Source organism: Otolemur garnettii, unplaced genomic scaffold (genome assembly GCF_000181295.1).
Source record: "Otolemur garnettii isolate 467f Iridium unplaced genomic scaffold, OtoGar3 scaffold00081, whole genome shotgun sequence".
NCBI classification, from domain to species: domain Eukaryota; kingdom Metazoa; phylum Chordata; class Mammalia; order Primates; family Galagidae; genus Otolemur; species Otolemur garnettii.
Window position 1 is genome coordinate 4,085,429 of NW_003852476.1, and position 13,306 is coordinate 4,098,734.

Below are 13,306 nucleotides of genomic sequence, written 5' to 3' on the forward strand. Positions count from 1 at the left end.
GCCCCGTCCTCCAGGACGTGGGGGTGGGGATGGGGGTGGAGGGATTCCATGACCACTGAGTCCTACAATTTAGTTGCTATGTCTGGGGAAGGCAGAGAGTCTTCGTCCTTTCCCAGCTGGAGTCAAGAGAGCCTGGTCTGTTAGAGCTGCCTGGCTGGTGCAAACGGGCCCCGGACCGCTCGGAGCCCGCGCCCGGCTGAGGAGAGATCAAGTCAAGGGGCACAACCGCAGGGGGCAGCCGCCTCCGGCCCGCGCTACCACAGCTCGGCTTCTGCGCTACCACCGCTTAGACTGCGAGACTGTAAGGCGGGGAGGGGGCGGGTCCCGGCGGGGGCGGGTTCAGGGCGGGGCCACAAGGCCGAATCCTGTGTCGGGAGGTGTAGTTCCGCCAGCCCCGGCAGCGAGGCCGTCCCGGCTCTGCCAGCAGGTCTGGACTACAACTCCCAGAGGTCAGCGGGCCCGGCCGGAGGGGCCATGCGCAGTGGGCGCCACCTTGTATCCTATCAGGCGAGGAGAGGGTGATGTCACCTGCGAGTTGGTAACCTACGAGCGGCTGTGAAGGAAACTGTTTAACCGGATCCCATTGTACCCAGAGCGCAGAGCCGCCTTACCAGCATGCAGGGGCTGCTCAGGTGAGGGGACGCGCCGCCTCGCCCACTGCGCTCATTCATTAAGCTGCACCGCGCGGGGGCGCGGGGGTGGGTGTGCTCTGGGGGCCGGACGCTGGGTCTGCGGCGTGCCCTCCTGCTGCCTCCCGGTAGCTATCGGGCAGTAGGTAAATATTAAACCCGTCCTTCAGGTTGGGTCTGGGTGGGAACGGGATGGAGACAGCTCCTGGCTGCCAAGCTGAGGATGAGAAAATGGCTGCAGCAAAGCGAGGCGAGCCCGGAGGAAGGCGCCCCGAGGACGAGGGTCCCTCCCATTCTTTCTGGGGCGCGCGGAGGGCCGGGTAGCCGGGGAGGACTGCTCGCCGCTCTGCCCCAGGCTCCCCGGGGCTGGGGGCTGCGGGCGCTGCCTCAGCGGCCTGGAGCCCCTGGGCCGGCGCCTCGGGGAGGCAGAATCTCGAAGCAGGCTCGTTGGACAGAGGTGGCGACAGGACAGAAAGGACCGTGTACCCCTCCGCGTCGGGGCAGAACCTTAGCCACCCCTGACACCCTCACTTCAAGCCCCATTCGAAAGGGGCGGGGTGACTGCAATTCAGGCAAAGTTGGTGTTAAACGTCTCACTATGGAGAGGAGGGAATCCGGCGTTGCGAAGGGAGCGTGGAGTATTGGCGGACCGCGGCGAGGGAAGGCTGCGCCGCCTGCGGACCCAGTTGGAGGCGCCGCAGAGCACTCCTGCCAACTGCCCCTCTCGGGGAGTGCACCGCAGTCCCCCGATCACGCCCTCGGCAAAGAGCACCGGGGCTGGGTCGGAGCACCTGCTCTGGAGCCCTGGGCCAGGAGGAGCTGGGAGGATTGGGGGTGCCGGATACTCTAGTGATAAGGCTTGCCATGGGGCGGGATGTCTGGATAATCGGGTTTGCCCAGCTGGTGCCGAAACCCAGCTGCTTGCGACCCGCTTGCCCTGTAGAGGCGTGCGCGAGGCCCAGAACTCTAAAGTTCCCTGGTTTTCCTATGCCTTCCTACCTTCGTTAGTTCGTTTTCTCATTCATCAAACCCTGCTAAGGTCTCAAGTTGCTCACAGCCTGGGTTTGGGGTGTTCCGGATCTTGCCTTGTAAGATATTTTAGTGGACTCAGGAATAGATTGCTACACTCCGTTCCTTCCTCCCCCGCCTCTGTCCTTAGGAGAGCATCAGACACAGATCCCACTGGTGACCGTTTTGCTCTCCCTGAGCTGATAATTTCTTGATTCGAGCTCGACCCAGAGAACTGAAGGCGAGTTTGCCTGCAAGATGAATCCCGTTGCCATGGCGACTTCTGCCTTCGGAATCTTAACTGCTGCCACTGCTGTTTCGATTCGTTGTGGCTCTGCGGGCAGCTGGGAGGGCGTGGCCGGTGGGTGTGGTCACATGCTAGCCCTGGGCCCAGCTGCTCTGTCCTTCCCACCCCTTTCACTGCCCTGGACCCTCCCCATTCTCCTGTGAATGCGGGAGTTTGGACACAGTTCTTAGCCCCCTTTCCCTCTCCACTGCCTTACCTCTCTCCACCGCCCTCCCTGAAGCTAATTATTTGGCTCCTTTTTCCTGAGGCAAACTCTGGAAATTACTACTTAAAAGAGGTCTTTCTTTTTTTCGACTGGCCGCATCATTTTCCCAGTAAAGTACCTTGTAGTGTTGGAGGCGGCTTTCTCAAGAAGGGCTCTCCCTTCCCCCCGTATTCCGCATACAGGGCCTGGTCACAGGAAAGGTCCTTAATTTGCCCCAGGTGGAGCTGACTGGAAGTGATTAGAGAGAATTAAAAACCGAAGTTGAATTTTCGAAGTCCCTGTCATCCTTGTAGTTCTCATAAACTCTAAACGCCCATGCAGGTCTGGAGCGTGAAGTGCTCTGGCTCTCTCAGTACTGGCCAGTCCAATCTGGGGTGACCCTTTTCTCCAGCGACCTCAGTGTCCTCACTGGTAACACGAGGACGTATGGAAGGTTTCCTAAAGATGATTCTAGGTGTAAAATCTTGTGATTCTAAGAAACACTTGGACATTGTCCTGGTTTTTTTTCTCCCTACAAAGTAATATGAAGATGAGGGTTTAAACCCAGCTTCTGACACTGTGCACTGGGTTAAGATCTCAGCTTTACTTGTATAGCAAAAGAGCCTGATTCTTTGTGGCAACTCTTCAAAGGAGATGAGGCAACATTACTATTTATCATATTGTTTATGCTACCACTATCCCAGTATATGAACTCTTGTAATTATACCTTAGTTTAGATTATGCATTTTTTTTTTACAGATTCTTGATGAATGCAGTTATTTGTAACCACATTGTGTGAAATTACATTGTACAAATACTTTGTTTCCCTCTGCTTGCATTTTGTATCAAAGCGTATTGTCACAGAAGTTGCAGTTTGGAGGACAAATGTGTAATGTGAATGCCTATGAAAGTGCGTTTGTGTGTAGGTAAATGCTCGAGGGTACTGTGTGCCGCGTGGTTGACGCTCATCATCCTGATGGGGAAACAGTGTCAGTTGTCATTTACTTTTTATTTTTGTCTTAGAACTTATAATAATTAAATACAAATTTTCTTCATTTTTCTGTTTGTCTCCCCTATTAGATTACAAATTCCTTGAGAGCAGGGCCTTTGACTTGTCCTGTTCTGTCTCCTAAGCATTACAGCAGTTTGTCCATTGGAGGTCTTTAATAAATACAGTTGACCACCCAAACAGATCAACACATGAAAGTGGTCAACATAGGAAACTAGGCCTGCTGTACTGATTGAACACTTTGGTGCATGTTCAGTCTATGAAAATTAGGTCAACTTGACGGGGTCAGTGTAGAGAGTTGGTCAGCTATGGAGGTTCTACCACATTTCTTGAATGAATGTTAAATAGTAGAACTAAGATTAGGGATCTAAGGACTGTATTCTTTCCGCTGAAAGTTTTGTCATCCATTGTAATATTTCCTTTTAGCTTTCTGTGAAGCATTTTCATTTCAGTATAAACCAGAACTCCTGTCTGACATTAAGGGCCTGTATGCATTTGAAATAGATGTATTTTGTACTTACATGCTTTTAAGAATGCATTTACTCACATAGAGTTTTTTTTTTTTCTAGTTGCAATTTCTTATTATCCCAAATCAGGCATTTCTGGATTCCTCTCAGTTGCTGTGGCCCAGATAGGGCCACAGGAGCTGTGTGACAGGTGAATAGGAAGGAGACTGAGGCTCTCTCTAGAGGCTTTTGCCAGGCCACCAGTGGCTCCCAGAAGAGCTGGGAACAATAGTCCTCTCACTTGAGGTGGAGCTGTTCTGTGAACAGGATTAGTTGTCCCAGGTGGCTGATGTGAAAGAAGGACATTTGTCCAATATTTGTAACATTCTGTTAGCATCCAGTAGTTGGATTCTGTGGGTTTTCAGAAGATGAATTAGTGAGGAGGTGTGAAAGGGAAGAGGGCGTGGTGGGCCACATCCTCTGGGTGGTGCTTACTGGTGCTCTGTGAATAAGCTCTGAGGAATTTGAGTCCTGCCTTTCTGTTTTCATGGACACTTTCTAGGTGTTGAGGAAGTGTGTTGTCTGTGTGTAGTTTTATTTGAGTTACTTTGTTTAAAAGGTTGCTTTAGTGTTGACACTAGGGTCTTCAGAACAAATAAGATGTTTACAAACAAAGCACAGTTAATTGAAAGTGTTTCATTTTTGTAAATATTTTGGAGAGTTGTATAAAGAGAATTTTAAATTTTTCTGTGAAACATGTTTTAAAGTTACAGCAGCTGGATCAGAGGAAATAAGCTTTTCCAACAAAGCTTGGTACCACTGAGTGCTTTAGATATTTAGTTTGGGAAATAATCACAAAGCTTGTAACTGCTATGGGGCCTGTGGCTTCCAACCCTGCTCTGGTATTTTCAAGTGTGAAGTCTATCCTTATACTGAAGGAAACAAAGCAAAATGGCCAATGTAGGTTAGCAAACTTGTTTTCTCTCTGGAGGGGGCTGTTGGCAACAGAAATGTTGCCTTGTCTCCTTTGAAGAGTTGCTGCAAAGAGCCAAGCTCTTCTGCTATACAAGTAAAGCTGAGATATTAACCAGCCAAAGTGAAAGTTCTTCTGTTTTGTGATTTTTTTCCTCTTTGGATGAGGAATGTGGACTAAGGTCACTTATTTTGGTATTGCAATTTCTAACTTGATAAAGGAGGAAATCTTAATCTAAGTGAACATCTATGTTAAATACATCCGTCCTTAGTGGTTTCCCTGAGACCTCAAGTTTAGAGATAACTGATCACATAGGTACTGTTTAAGAAATTGAAAAAAACAAAACAAAAAACAAGCAAAAAGAAATTGGTACTAAGGATACTTTCTGTATGTGCCTTAGGGTAACGTCCGATTGGCTGATGAGGCTGGGACAAGTTGGGGTGGAGGATCCCTCTCTTGAAGTTACATTCACTTACCAAGTGTACTACTGTCTTTTATGTGGGTTATGTTATTTGGAGTAGTTAGGGCTCTTGATAGAGACCAGTGTTGAAGGATGGGTCTAAAGTAACCCAGGTCCTCCAAGCCAACACCTTGGTAGGTGCCCCAGCTGGAAGAGGGACAGATAAAGATGAGATGCAAGTTGATTGTGGTGATTTACGTTCTACCTTGGTGGACTCTTTTTGCAGCCAAAGGAAAGAAAGTATTGCTTTTTTCTTTTCTAGTGACCTTTCCACCATTCTGGAATCAGAAAGCAGAGCATTCCAGGGAGAGTTTGCATTCGCAGAATGTGGAGTTACCAACCCACTCTCAGCCCTGGTGGGCTTACCTTCCTGTAGATAAATAAAAGTTTTTCTTCTGAGGTGGGGGGGAGCTTATTTTAATATCTAAGAATACCCAATATTATAATAGATTACTTGTTTGACTACTGTTCAAACCCACTCTCAGCCCTGGTGGGCTTACCTTCCTGTACATGTTCCTCCTCTCCGTGGGCCTCTGAGGTAGCAGCTGCTCCTCAGCTGCAGTGTGCATCCTCTGACTGTCTAAATTCTTGTGCTTTTAGATCAAGCCCAGATGGCACAGCTTCCAGGAAGCCTTCCCTGCCTGTCCCTCAGCTGCCACACTGCCCTTCCTCCTCAGAGCCCTGGCCTGACACCCAGCACTCACAGTTAGTGTGGTACTAGTAGAGCACGTGAGTGCTCAGTTATGCAGGTTCTTTCTGGTACTTCATTTGGCTGCATCACTGACTCCTCACAACTGTACTGAGTAGGTACCTTTGTCACTACAGATGAGGAGACGGAGGCATGGAGAAGTTAGGGAACTTGTCCAGCATGGGCGCCATGGCCTGTATGGCAGTCCAGGTCCTTGCACACTGCACTGTTGCCTTGTTCTGAGTTTCCTGGCTGTTACTCCTGCTTTTCCAAGTTGAGTTGGGGGAAGCACAGCTTCCTTGCGCCTCTAATTCTGGGACAGTGTTGGTGAGCCAGTCCTGGGTTGATTGAGCTTCTTGCTTCTTCACTACCTGGATTCTTATACTCTGATACTCTGGAACAGAAAAAGTGGTGTCAGATTAAAAATGTTGCATTTAAGTATTTGAATAATAAAACTTTTGTGCTGTCTCCTTTTTGCTGTGTGAATGATGGGAATTTTATATTACATTTCTAAATCTATTTGGAGCCTGTCTAGCATCGGACCCTATTTGTTAAGTGAGATAACTTTTCACTAGGTTGAATCCCTCCTCTGATGAAGGGTCTTCTAACCCAGGGGAGGGCCCCAGAAGCTGCATTGACGGTGAGGAGGGTCTATAATTTCTCAATGTCTCCTTTCCTTACTGTCTTTTAACACAAATTGTGAAAGCTCTTTGGAAAAGAAAATAATGAAAACTAAAAAAAGAATGAAAACTTCAATAGTAGTCAAACAAGTAATCTATTATAATATTGGGGATTGTTAGATATTAAAATAAGCTTCCTCCCCCACCTCAGAAGAAAGACTTTTATTTGTTTTTACAGTGGAACAAATTTGGTGCCAAATAAACAATTATAATTCTTTTAAACCAAAGCCGCCATTGTGAATTAAATGTGGAAAACTCAGGGAGCAAGTTGAATTTCCAGTGTGGTGGTGTGATTTCCTGAGTTACAATAGATCTTTTCCTTTTGGCTTAAAACTGGATATTGTGCCTCTATGATAATATTTAATGAAGACAATTGACTAAAACACAAGGAAATAATAGTAAAGCTATGCCCTAACAGCATACTGCCAGGAAGAGAAAATGAAAACAAGAGGCTCCTTAGCCATTATCTACTCAAACATAATATGCATTCAACAGATGTTGATTTCAAAAGCTTTTTTTTTTTTTTTTCCTTTTTCATCTTGTTACACTTTCTAAGTATGTCATTCACCTTTGGTAATAACTGAGCTCATTTTGTTCTATAAATTGCACCAGGATTGGAGTTGAAGTTTACCTGTATTTTGCCAGGCATGCAATTAAGGTCACCTATTAAACTGGTCTTTGTCCTTTTTTCCTGTATAAAAAAAGTACCTGCAGTGCGTTTGAAAAACGTTGCCCATCTAATAGACTTTTTGAATTTAGAGTTAACAAGAGAAGACAGCCCGATCCCAGCTTTGGAGCATTTTTGGGATAATACAGATACCCGTCTTTTATTTTCTGAGATGAGTTCTTATATTCTGGCTTGTTAGCCAAGTTCAGTTTGTTAGTGATGTACAAACCAGGTCAAAGACATGGGTTAGCTGTGCTTTATTTTGGAGCCACAAACTGGACCTGTAACCCTAGTCAGCTTATTTTTTTTGAGCTCCTTGTGGTCTTGGCCACAAAGGGGAGTAGACAATATGTTGTGGATGTATCAATACACATCTGTATTTTTTTTGAGGGGGTGGGGGGCAGTGTCTCACTTTGTCACCCTTGGTAGAGTACTGTGGCATCACAGCTCACATCAACCTCAAACATTTGGGCTTAAGTGGTTCTCTTGCCTCAGCCTTCCAAGTAGCTGGGACTACAGGTGCCTGCCACAACACTCAGCTATTTCTTTTTAGAGATGGGGTGTTGTTCTTGCTCAGGCTGGTCTTGAACTCCTGAGCTCAGACAATCCATCTACCTCAGCCCTCAGATTATAGGCTTGAGCCACTGTGCCCAGCAACACAGCTGTATTTTAAAATGGACTGGTAGGGGACTGGATACGTTAAAGGCAAGGCTTTGTCAACAGTTTGCAAAGGAACTGTATGCTTCTGACAGGCGTCCTCTGGTCAGGACTAAAAGCAACTTCCTACAAGTTTGCCAGAGTTGTAGCCTTGGTCTTAGAGGAATGAGAGGTGTCGTCTGTGTGTGCTTTGGTGCCACTTTTAGTCTTTACTTTTCCAAAAGCTGCTTCCTATTTGTACCTAAGAAGAAGAGTGCAGGATGCAATCCAGTGTCATTTACCACGTGGGGTGGATTGTTCATAGGTGCGTAGGCTTAAATTTATATTTATTTCCTAGTTTTGGTAAAACCAAGTAGTATTATGTGTAGAGATGAGTTAAGTTAGAACCTGCAGTTCTATAACAAGAGTTAGACTAGGGACCTTTCCAAAGCCTTAGAATTTATTCCACTAAGGCGCCAGCCACATACACCTAAGGTGGCGGGTTCAAATCCCCAGCCCGGGCTCGCCTAACAACAATGATGGCTGCAACCAAAAAATGGCCAGGCGTTGTGGCGGGCGCCTGTAGTCCCAGCTACCTGGGAGGCTGAGGCAGGAGACTCGCTTGAGCCCAGGAGTTGGAGGTTGCTGTGAGCATGATGCCATGGCACTCTGCCCAGGGGGATAGCTTGAGGCTCCGTCTCAAAAAAAAAAAAAAGAATTTATTCCAAACTTACTGCAGGAAGTTAAAGAACATAAAATTGGACAACTTAAACCCTCTGAAGGACCTTGTTGCATTCTCAGGAAAGTTGGTGGAACTGTAGATGCAGAAAATGTCTGTTCAAAGCCCCCCAGTATAAGTGGCATATAGTGGCTGTTATTTGATTCAGGACGATGGTGGCAAAAGCGACAAGAATAGCATTTCTGTTTTGTTTCCTATCCTGTTTATGGAATGGTCATGTTTGCAGTAGAGGTGCTTTGCTCAGCACTCAATGGTAATATAAACTACAGGTCCAAGAGGATGTGGAATAAATGATGGGTTGGAGCCCGCAGCTGTGGCATGTTTTCAGAAGGTTGAATAAACAGGCTTACTATTGTATGTTTGTGTTTTAAAAATTCAAGAATAGAAATTGGATTGCTCTAGAAGAACTCCACGACTCATTTAGGGCTTGAGATTCTTTCTGTTAAGTAGGTGACACTTCTCTCTGCTCATTAACTAGTTCTAGGAACTGTGACCAGAAACTGCTTTACCTATGACATTTTCTAATAGTTGGGCTGAGTAAAATATTTAAGTTTAAATTTGAATTTTAAATTTAGCCCATTTTCTTTTCAGGTTGTGGCTGAAGTGACCTTCCATATTTCACCTGTCCCTGGATCGTAATTTGCCAGTTCTACTCTCATGGCCTCCCATGGGCAGGGTGAGATGGCTGTTCCCAGCCTGGCAAGTTCTGTATCCCGAGAGCCTCAGTCACTGACCCTAAGACGCAGCCTGTCTCCCCCCTTAGTCTCTGACTTAGAACACAGGGCTGTGGGCAGCAGGCGAGGGGAGCTTCCATGGTAATTCTCCCCAACTCAGGTTGTTTTTCTGATGGAGTAAGTTGAGGGAAGGATGTGGTGGGAAGGACAGAGGGAGGTACTGGGTTTTCCTTATCGCGTTTCCCTCTGGATGGGCTTTGTTTATGCTGTCTGTTCAGGCCAGGAATTCCACCAGCAGAAAGTACACACACAGGGCTTCACCCGGGCTGCTGCTTGTGTTTCCATCTGCTGATCTGGCTTTCTGCTCTCCAGCCTGATCTGAAAGGAGGGCTGGAGATATGTACCCTGTCCTTAGGCTTCTGTTATGTGGAAATGAAATCTTAATGCTGTAACTTGGGCCAAACATAGTAACAGTGTTTCTGAGGAGGGAAGAATAGGTATAAATGTAGTCTATGTGTAATGTATTTGTGTTTGAAAGAAGAGTTTAGTTATGAGCATTCGATCCCTTGAGTGAAATCGCCCCACCTTTTGGTCGGTGCTTTGGACTCTCACAGAGGAGTAAAGCGAACGATTGATTGCTTTTGGGCTCAGATTTGGGTAATCCTGGCAATTCCTTTAAACTTCTTGGGCCTCTGTCTCCACATCTGTTAGACAGAATAAGCCAGCAGGGTGCTGTGGCTCACACCTGTCATCGTAGCATTCTGGGGTGGCTGAGGTGAGTGAATTGCTTGAGCCCAGGAGTTTGAGGTTGCTGTGAGGTAGGCTGCTGCCATGGCACTCAAGCCTGGGCAACAGAGTGAAACGCTGTCTCAAAAAACCAAACCAAATAAATAATCATAGAATAAGCTTTCTTCTGGGTAAAAACTCTGAATTTTTGTAAGAACAGTATCATCTTAGAATAATGATCTCTCTTACATGACATTGTGCATTATTGATGTGTTTATACACTGGGTTTCCCTAAAACAGAGATCAGTAAAGAGTACTCTGTTTTTTCACCTCTCAAGTTTCCATCCTTGGCCCCTGTCTTGATACAATGTACCTGAGACCTTGCTCTTGCTAGAGCTAAACCACCAAGATCCGATCCCTACCATCTTATTAACTGAACAGCTCAGGAATTCCCGTAGGATGTAAGAGATGAGGGCAGACAGTGTCTTTTGGTGATCATCCAGTTCTGTTCAAATTGATCATCACTTTAAGCCAGAGTCTGACCACCAGGTGTCCACAGGGTGAATGCAGCAACTGTCATGTTTTGTTTGGCCAGGAGAGTATTATTTAAAAAATGGACTGATATTTTAGTGAGTGTTTACCCTGCTCTGTCTCAGGCCTTACCATATCCTAGTGCCTACTGCCTAGCCGTTCAGTTGATGTGATATTACTCTATCTTCTTGGCCCCTGAAGGCTTTGAGTTTGTGATTTCTATTTTAAACTAAATTGAATTGGGATGAGAGACTCTTCAAAGGTTTATCTAGCAGTGAGCTGGCAGATGACCCATTTTTGTACTCCACTACAAGGTCTCCCAACCCTGGTGCTATTGAAATTTGAAACCAGATCAGTCTTCGTAGTGCGGAAGAAAGACTGTGCTGTGCGCTGCAGGGTACAGAGTGCGTCCCTGGCCGGTGCCCAGGCGATGGCCGGCAGCACCCCCACCGCCAGTTGTGACAACCAAAAATGTCCCCAGACATTGCCAGATGTCCCCTGGTTGAGAGCCATTTGACAGATTTGGGATAAAGACTTTGAACATTGAACTAAACTTGGCTATTTAGTGATAACTTGGCATTCATCTGGAAACAGAGCTACCCTGCTGTTTCTATTTATTTGGGCAGTTGGTTAGAGCAGAGTAAAGGTCAGTGGATTGGACCCTTTGGGTCGCTTTTCCATTCTTCCATGACCACAGACTGGGAGGCCAGCCACATTTTAAGGACATGTCCTTGGTCACATCAGGAGACTTTGTGAGACTGATGCTAGGTTGGGGTAGACCCAGCAGAGCTGGTGGGTAAACAGCTTTGAAGCCCATGGCCTGTGTGGGTAGGGCAGTAATGTCATCTGTGGATAAGGTAGATGAGGCTTTGAGGGAGAGGAAAGGCCAGCTCTGCCATTATTGTTAAAGGGCAAAATACTTTAGGAAAAAAACATCTTAGTCTTTAAAACTGATAGCAGTGTGGGAAGAGCTCTGAAAGGGGTTAACAGAGTGATGGTCCTTCTCTTCCCCCTCCCTGAAATAAGAATGTTTTATAAACTAGACTCTAAAACCTGGGTAACTCTCAAACTTTGCCTTGCCTTTCAGAAAGACATTGATAAGATTTTCAGGGTACAAAGTGAGAATGGGATAAAATTTCGATTAACCCAAGCTTCCTTCTTGAGCAACTAATGCAAAGCTCATGCTTAGGTAAGCGCACAGTCTCAGTGAGGATGGAACGCAACCTCCTTCCCAGAGGGACAGGTGAACCTTCCCAGAGGACCCACCCCTGCTGCTGCGTCTGCTCTCGCAGTTCTCCACCTTGGGTGGGTATTAGAATTTTCCACGGTGGACTTAATAAGGAGAGATGATCAGGGATGCTGATTCAGTAGGCCCAGGGTTGGGGTCCAATCTCTAGTATTCTCAAAGTACCGCAGGTAATTCTGACATTCAGGCAGAACCAAAAACAAGTGGGAAGAGCCAAAGATCTGGGCTTGGGACTGTGGTTATGGTTGCAGATGTGTGCTGGGCTGGCTGCCTAGCCGGTCACATGCACAGCTTTGCTTTTATAAATTTCACATCCATTTCAGTGTGAGTATATTTTTTATTGTTTTAGAATTTTGAATTTGTGAAGTGGAAAGGTCTTTTACGTGTTGTGTAGTGTACAATACTGGGGTACACCGAACCCCATGCTTCCAATAATTGTGAAGCTTTATTATATCATGGAAGGTTTACTATAAACCTTAAACAAAAGGAAACAGAAGCCACCCAATCACAAACGGTCAGCAGATGAGCATGCTTGAGATAAAAGTGTGTGAGAGAAGTGCAGTAAACGCTCTTCCCAGCTTCTGTTCCAGAAAGGCATCTAAGGTAATCTAGAATGGATCTGGGCAGGGATTTTCAATCAGTGTGCCGTGAGAGGGTCTTAGGTATGCCTTGAAAATTTGTAATGATCACTAATTAAATTACTTGTGAAACACATTCAAAGCACAGTACATATATACCCCTACTCCGTTATTTGAGACAGAACCTCACTTTGCCACCCTGAGAGTAGAGTGCCCTGATGTTATAGATCACAGCAACCTCAAACTTTTGGGCTCAGGTGATCCTCTTGTTTCAGCCTCCTGAGCAGTTGGGAATATAGTTGTCCCCCATAATGCCTGGCTATTTTCTTTTCTTTTTTTTGCAGTTTTTGGCCGGGGCTGGGTTTGAACTCGCCACCTCCAGCATATGGGGCCAGCACCCTACTCCTTTGAGCCACAGGCGCTGCCTGTGCCTAGCTATTTTTTAGAGATGGGGTCTGGCTCTTCCTCAGGCTACTTGAACTCCTGAGTTGAAGCAATCCACCTGCCTCAGCCTCCCAGAGTGCTGGGATTACAGGCGTGAGCCACCACACCTCGCATTACCCTTTTTTTGGATCAACATAATTTAAATGTGCTGCGGAAGTTTAACAATAGGTTCAAGTGTGCCATGAGATTAAAAAAAATAAAAACAAAAAAAACAGTGGTCCCAGGTCATTTCAGCCTCTGAGTTTCCTGTCAGACTCTCCCCTGGCTTCACAAACGTGGGCAGGTTTGTTGTTGTAGGTCTCCTTCAATGTCCTGTGGAGGGCTGTGCCTTTGGCTCTCAGTCACAGTGACCAAAGGATAGGTGGGGGACAGAATGAAATGGCTTTTTTATTTTTTAAAAGATAAAACTTCAGATCCAGGCTGGGTGCTGTGGCTCATACCTGTAGGCTTAGGTGAGAGGATTGATTGAGCTCAGGAGCGTGACATCACCCTGAGCAAGAGTGAGACCCCATCACGACTAAAAATAGAAAAACTATCCAGGTGTTGTGGTGGGTGCCTGTAGTCCCAGCTACTTCAGGAGGCTGAGGCAGTAGGATCACTTGAACCCAAGAGTCTGAGGTTGCTGTGAGCTAGGCTGACACCAGGACACTCTAGCCTGGGCAACAGAGTGAGATTCTGTCT

The 13,306-nt window shown here is 46.4% G+C and overlaps 1 protein-coding gene across 2 annotated transcripts in view; it reads left to right on the forward strand.

Moving 5' to 3' along the window:
- The first annotated feature begins 474 nt into the window (after positions 1–474).
- DAAM1 (dishevelled associated activator of morphogenesis 1) overlaps positions 475–13,306 on the forward strand; it is a 182,279-nt gene continuing 169,447 nt past the window's right edge. Inside the window, exon 1 of one of the 2 annotated variants that reach the window (XM_003794419.3) lies at positions 475–632. The gene's annotated coding sequence lies outside the window, so the exon portion shown is untranslated. Of the gene's footprint in view, positions 776–13,306 lie in introns of both variants that reach the window. The other variant, XM_023515859.1, reaches the window with a different exon arrangement.